Raw genomic sequence first — 6,000 nt, forward strand, 5'->3', positions numbered from 1 at the left:
TCTATCATTGTGCTCGGGTGGTTTGTGATAAAGTTGTGTAAAAGTGTCTTTTTATTATTGTGCTCCAGGGGTTTGTGGTGAATTTGTGTAAAAGTATCTTTTTATCATTGAGCTCCCGGTGTTTGAGGTAAAATTGTGTAAAAGTTTCTTTATCATTGAGCTCAGGGGGTTTGTGGTGAAATTTTATAAAAGTGTATTTTTATCATTGTGCTCGAGGGGTTTGTGGTGAAATTGTGTAAACGTGTCTATCAATAAGGTATAACTGTGTAAAAGTGTCGTTTTATCACTGTGCTCTGGGGGTTTGTGGTGAAATTGTGTAAAAGTGTCTTTATCTTTGATGTAAAATTGTGTAAAAGTGTCTTTATTATTGTGCTCGGGGTGTTTGAGGTAAAATTGTGTAAAATACTTTTTATCATTGAGCTCGGGGGGGTTTTTGGAGAAATTGTGTGAAAGTGTCTATCATCGAGCTTGGGGGGTTTGTGGTGAAATTGTATACAACTGTATTTTTATTATTGTGCTTGGGGGGGTTGTGGTAAAATTGTGTAAAAGTGTCTTTTTATCATTGTGCTCGGGTGGTTTGTGATAAAGTTGTGTAAGTCTTTTTATCATTGAGGTTGGGGGGTTTGAGGTGAAATTGTGTAAAAGTGTCTTTTTATCATTGTGCTCGGGGTGTTTTGTGGTGAAATTGTGTAAAAGTGTCTGTTTATCATTGTGCTCGGGTGGTTTGTGATAAAGTTGTGTAAGTCTTTTTATCATTGAGCTCGGGCTGTTTGTGGTGAAATTGTGTAAAAGTGTCTGTCATTGAGCTCGGGGGGTTTGTGGTGAAATTGTGTAAAAGTGTCTATCATTGAGCTCGTGGGGGTTTGTGGTGAAATTGTGTAAAAGTCTCTTTATCATTGTGCTTATGGGGTTGTGGAGATATTGTGGTTTTTGGGTGTAAAAGTCTTATTGTTCACACGTTGCTGCTGTGATGTGGCCTTTCGCCTGTAGGTGGCGCTCTGTCCAGTCATTTTTAAATGTACCAGTCCTGATGGATGACTGTACACATCCTCAGTCAAGGGGAATATCTAATTAGTTACTCTCCAAATAGCATTTTTGTATGAAACATTTAAAGAAATCGACAACCACTTTTCAAAACGCACAATAACACAGACTGGTATGTTTGACAACGAGTAAATAAGACACAGGCGAAACGAGAATTCACCATCACTTTCTGCATGTTTACTGTGACCTGTCCTGATCATGAGAGGTCTCAGACGCATCTCTTCACCAGACAGTTTAATACAGCAGTTCTACATGGGACCGGTGTGAGAGTATGTGGGTAACAGTGATGGCTCTCTCTGCTGTACTGCTGTGGCCCTCCCTCCTGATGACAGAATCGTCTCACACTTCACCTTCACAGACACAAGCTCCATGTGTTTGTGGTGAAATTGTGGGTCTGTTGGTGTAAAAGTTTATTGAGCTCACTGAACTGCAGGTGACTGAAGTGTGCTTTTATATACAGGTGAGAGAGAGTGCACAAGAATCGTCAGAAGTCAACACCGTTCGTTAGAGGTGGATGATGTCCAAGGTCACCCAGAAATAGAGCACGACAGGTCACTCAGAGGAAAGGTATTTTTAATTTTTCACTGGCGTATGGATCTACCAAGTACAGACGCCAGACAAAAAACATTGAAATGCGATTTGAAATTCACACTGACGTGTTGAGAACTGTTCCTTAGAAGCGTTTGATCTGTGTTCAGGTCTTCTGCTAAGGAGATGTGGTCAGGAAAGGCAGCGACTCCTTCTCTTGTCTGACTGTTGTGTCTGCAAACCCTGAGGTGTCCTGCGGTCTTTATAATCTATAACCACACTTTGCCCTGTGGACATTAAATCATCTGTCGCAGCAGGATGCCGATTGATTTGAAAGGCAGCTTTATCCCGACAGCATGAGAGAGAGGCCAACATCAGTCTGGCTGGAGGTCTGGTGAAAGGAAAGCTTTGAATTTAGAGAATTTAAAATGATTTTTGTAGATTTTAAAACCAAGTGATTAAGTAGAACTAAGTTATTATTTTATTTCAGTTGAACTATTAGGAACAGTTATTTTACAAAACCCGAACATTATTCTGTGTTTTGGTTTACTCGAGATTTAACACAAGATGGAGTTCTCGGGCGGTGTGGAACGTGTTCAGTGTCCTGCAGGGGTTGTCGGGCGGTGTGGAACGTGTTCAGTGTCCTGCAGGAGCTGTCGGGCGGTGTGGAACGTGTTCAGTGTCCTGCAGGAGTTGTCGGGCGGTGTGGAACGTGTTCAGTGTCCTGCAGGGGTTGTCGGGCGGTGTGGAACGTGTTCAGTGTCCTGCAGGAGTTGTCGGGTGGTGTGGAACGTGTTCAGTGTCCTGCAGGAGTTGTCGGGTGGTGTGGAACGTGTTCAGTGTCCTGCAGGAGTTGTCGGGCGGTGTGGAACGTGTTCAGTGTCCTGCAGGAGTTCTCGGGCGGTGTGCAACGTGTTCAGTGTCCTGCAGTCCAGGCTCTCACTACGGAGCTCGCCAGTTTGACATCTTGAGCGATTTTTCTCAGCCTCTGGTTTCTCTCCCTCACGATACTGCGCTCCTCCGGGAGCAGTTTCTCGTTGTTGGCGATCTTGGCGAGGATCTCGGCGTGATGTTTCATCTTGCGCTGCTCGGTGATTCGGTCCTCGAAGTCCAGCGTCATCCATGACGGCGCAGAGATTGGGAAGGAAACATCCTGAATGGCACAAAACCAGACAGTTGTTGCAGTTTGTTGAGAGATGCTTGGTGTTCTTCCGTTTCGGGACCAGCTCCTCGATCTCCGTCTCGAAGTTCTTGTTTTGTTCCATGTTGGCCTGCTCGTTTTCCAGACATGCCCTGATCTTCTTCATCTTCAGCCTCGCCATCGCCGTCTCCAGCTTCTCGCGCTCCTCCAGGACTTTCTTCGTCAGCGCCAAGTCCTTCCCCTCCGTCTTCTCCAGGGTTTGGAAAAACCTCTTCAGCTGCTTCATGTGGTTCGTCCAGACGATTTTCTCCAGCTTGTTCTCGACCTCTTCATCATTGTCCCTGTTGGAATCGTTGTTGGGCCTCTCGTTTTGTGTGTAAAGGGCAGAGTTGTTAAATTCGAAGTGCGTCGCTTTGCCCTTCCGGTTCTTGCGGCAGGGCAGGCCCGCGGCTTCGATGGCGCCCAGGACGGGGATGTCCTTCCCGTCCACAAACGTGATGAGGACGAGGATGTTCTCGGCGATGTCCTTCCCGAAGATGGAGAGGATGGAGTCGAAGACGTACTGCTGGATGGAGGTCAGCCAAGCCAGAGACGCCTGGACCAGGAAGCACACGGTGTCGATGTGGTCCACGCTGCTGGGGCTGGTAAAGAAGCGCTTCACCTGCTCTGTGATCAGCTTGTCCCGAGAGAGTCCCCGCGTGTCTCCGAACCCCGGGGTGTCGATGACCGTGAGGGAGTAGGGGACGAGGAATCCCTTCTGGTTGTGGAGCTCGTAGGACGTCACGATGGAGGTCTGACTCTCTGCCTGCGAGCGGTTGGTCTCCTCGTGGATCAGCTTGAATCGAAACCGATCCTCCCACTGCACGCCCAGGATGTAATTGATCATCGCGTTGATGAGGGTGGTCTTCCCTGCCCCCGTGGCCCCCAGAAGGATGATGACCTTATTGTTCCCTTCTTCTACTTTCCTGCCGAACGTGAAGCGCTGGAAATGCTGCTCGTCGGTGGGCTCCTGTTCCAGCGACAGCCTGTATAAGGAAGGCTGCCCGCGCTCTATCAAAGTGGAGAAGTTTAGGAAGTGGTCGCTCTGTACTTTAACACGACTGACGTCCCCTGACTTGACTCTGCTGTCCTTCGGGATTGTTATTGGAGTCTCGGGGCTCGGTGGACTCTTGCCTTCTTTGCCACAGTCGGAATAAACCCAGATGATGTAGGAATTTCCTTCCCCTTAGGTTCTCCAGAGTGCACACCCTCCCTCTGGCTTTGAGCTTCGTCCATGTTTTGCTGTCTTGCTCGTCCGTTGCCCCCTTGAAGACCTCTCTGTATTCAGCTTCGTAGGAAGTAACGCTGACTCCCTGTCCCACAGAGGTGGGCATGTCCCAGGTGACCGTCATGGAGTTTGGTCCTGTTGATTTCTGCTGAGGAGCTCCGGGGGGGGCTGAAGGAAGCGTCTTGCAGGAAGGAGTTGCGTCGCTGGTACAGCCGACTCCGGGTTTGCAAACCGCCTGACAGCCGAATCGATATGAAGCGTTCAGGTCCAGCCCCGACACGGTGAACTCTGGCTTGTTGTCATCGGTGTCCACTTCCCCCCAAGCTGAGTCGCCCGGCTTCTGGTACAGAACCCGATACCTCACGATCTCGCCCGCGCCGTACTTCAGACACCACACAGAACTTGTTCGGTCTGCCTTTGTTCTTTCTCTCGAAGTCTAGGAATAGTCTGATGTTCTCCCACGTAAGGGCTGTGACTTCCCCTGACCTGAACCATTTTCCCCGTCTTCCCTCTGGCTCGAGATCAGGAGCTACCTCTTCCCCCGTCTCTCGTTCGGAGGAGGTCAGATAGATTTCCAAGATGGTTAGGTATTGCTCCCTTTGCTTCAGCGATGTAAACACAAAGCACACCACGTACTCGTTCGCCGAATCGAGCACGACTTGGTCCAGGTCACTGCTGGAGGGGGCCACGGTGACGTCGCTTATGATCTGCAGGTAAGATTGTCTTCCAGGAACTGCGCGAGCAGGGCGTTTCTGAAGGGGGAGCGCTCTCTCCCGCTCAGGAGGTCAGGAGGTCGACGAGTCGGCCCTCTTCCTCGCCGCCTCCACTTACAGGTCTTTAAACTGCAGGAGGTTCTGGTTCTGGTTCATCTCTGGAAACCGGATCGCAATCGCGTCTTTCATCAGGTATTGGCACCGCATGATATAATCATCCATTTCGTCTAAAAAAAGATTGTGGCAGCCTGGGAGTCCAGTTTTGTCAGTGGGTAAAGCCAGAGTTTCATGGGCACGGTGTGCTCTCCGTCTTTTCCAAGCAGGTGTGGGAGAGATGAATAGACCTTGATGGCGTCTTGGAACGTCACCGGATTCTTTTCCAGAGCAAAATCCCCGTAGAATTTGCAGTTGAACTTGTCTGCCTGCTGGCGTTCCTCGTCTGTCATTCTGAGGGAGGCTTCGCCTTCGATCGACACACACGGGATCATCTTTATTGCCGCGTGCAGACTGCTCTGGACGTCCTGCTGCTTCTCCTCTGCCAAAACCTCCCGGTCGAAGACGAAGAAGGCCTGCGCGCTGTACAGCACCGCCGTGATGACGTGCGTGGCTGACCCCTCCTGGAAGACGTTGCTGTGCTGCACGTTTCCGGCTCCTCAGCGGTCCATGGTGAGCTGCTCGAAGCGCGTGGTGGTGCGGTACTGCAGGGTGACCCGCGACTGCTTCTTCGAGGTCTTCTTGTCGTTCAGGTAACTCGCCGAGCCCTTCACCGAGACCAGCCCACAGAGGAAGCTCGCCTCCAGGGAGGCCTCCACATTCAGAGCGGACGCCTTGTCCTCCGTGGAGTCGGACGCAATGATCTGGAAATCTGTGTTCGGCTGAGGACGCACGTCGATGTCTTTCTGCAGTGTCTCGGCGTCCCATAACGTGATTCCTGCGGGGAGACAAGAAATAGAAGAGGTGTTAATGGGGCTTTGCAAGCTTGTCGCACTACAGGGAGTGATCTTTCAGCTGTGCGGTCAAGTGTCGCTGTAGCGTCCCTGGTGGTCTAGTGGTCAGGATTCGGTGCTCTCACCGCCGCGGCCCGGGTTCGATTCCCGGTCAGGGAATGTCAATACTCTTCTGGGCCGGAGCGGTGGCTCTGTGGCTGAGGATCTGTTCCTGTGGCTGGAAGGTTGCCGGTTCAAATCCCGCAGCCAGCAGAGGAATCCTACTCCGTTGGGCCCCTGAGCAAGGCCCTTAACTCCAACTGCTCCAGGGGCACGACACTGCACCAGACTGGAGCCAGATGGAGTGTCCACTGTGGGTTA

General features: G+C 50.6%; 1 non-coding gene across 1 annotated transcript; it reads left to right on the forward strand.

The window, feature by feature from the left end:
• Positions 1-5,727: 5,727 nt before the first annotated feature.
• trnae-cuc (transfer RNA glutamic acid (anticodon CUC)) lies at positions 5,728-5,799 on the forward strand. The gene has a single exon. It is a non-coding gene; the product is annotated as a tRNA-Glu (tRNA).
• The last annotated feature ends 201 nt before the right edge of the window (positions 5,800-6,000 follow it).

Source organism: Lepisosteus oculatus, chromosome 14 (assembly GCF_040954835.1).
Source record: "Lepisosteus oculatus isolate fLepOcu1 chromosome 14, fLepOcu1.hap2, whole genome shotgun sequence".
Taxonomy (NCBI): domain Eukaryota; kingdom Metazoa; phylum Chordata; class Actinopteri; order Semionotiformes; family Lepisosteidae; genus Lepisosteus; species Lepisosteus oculatus.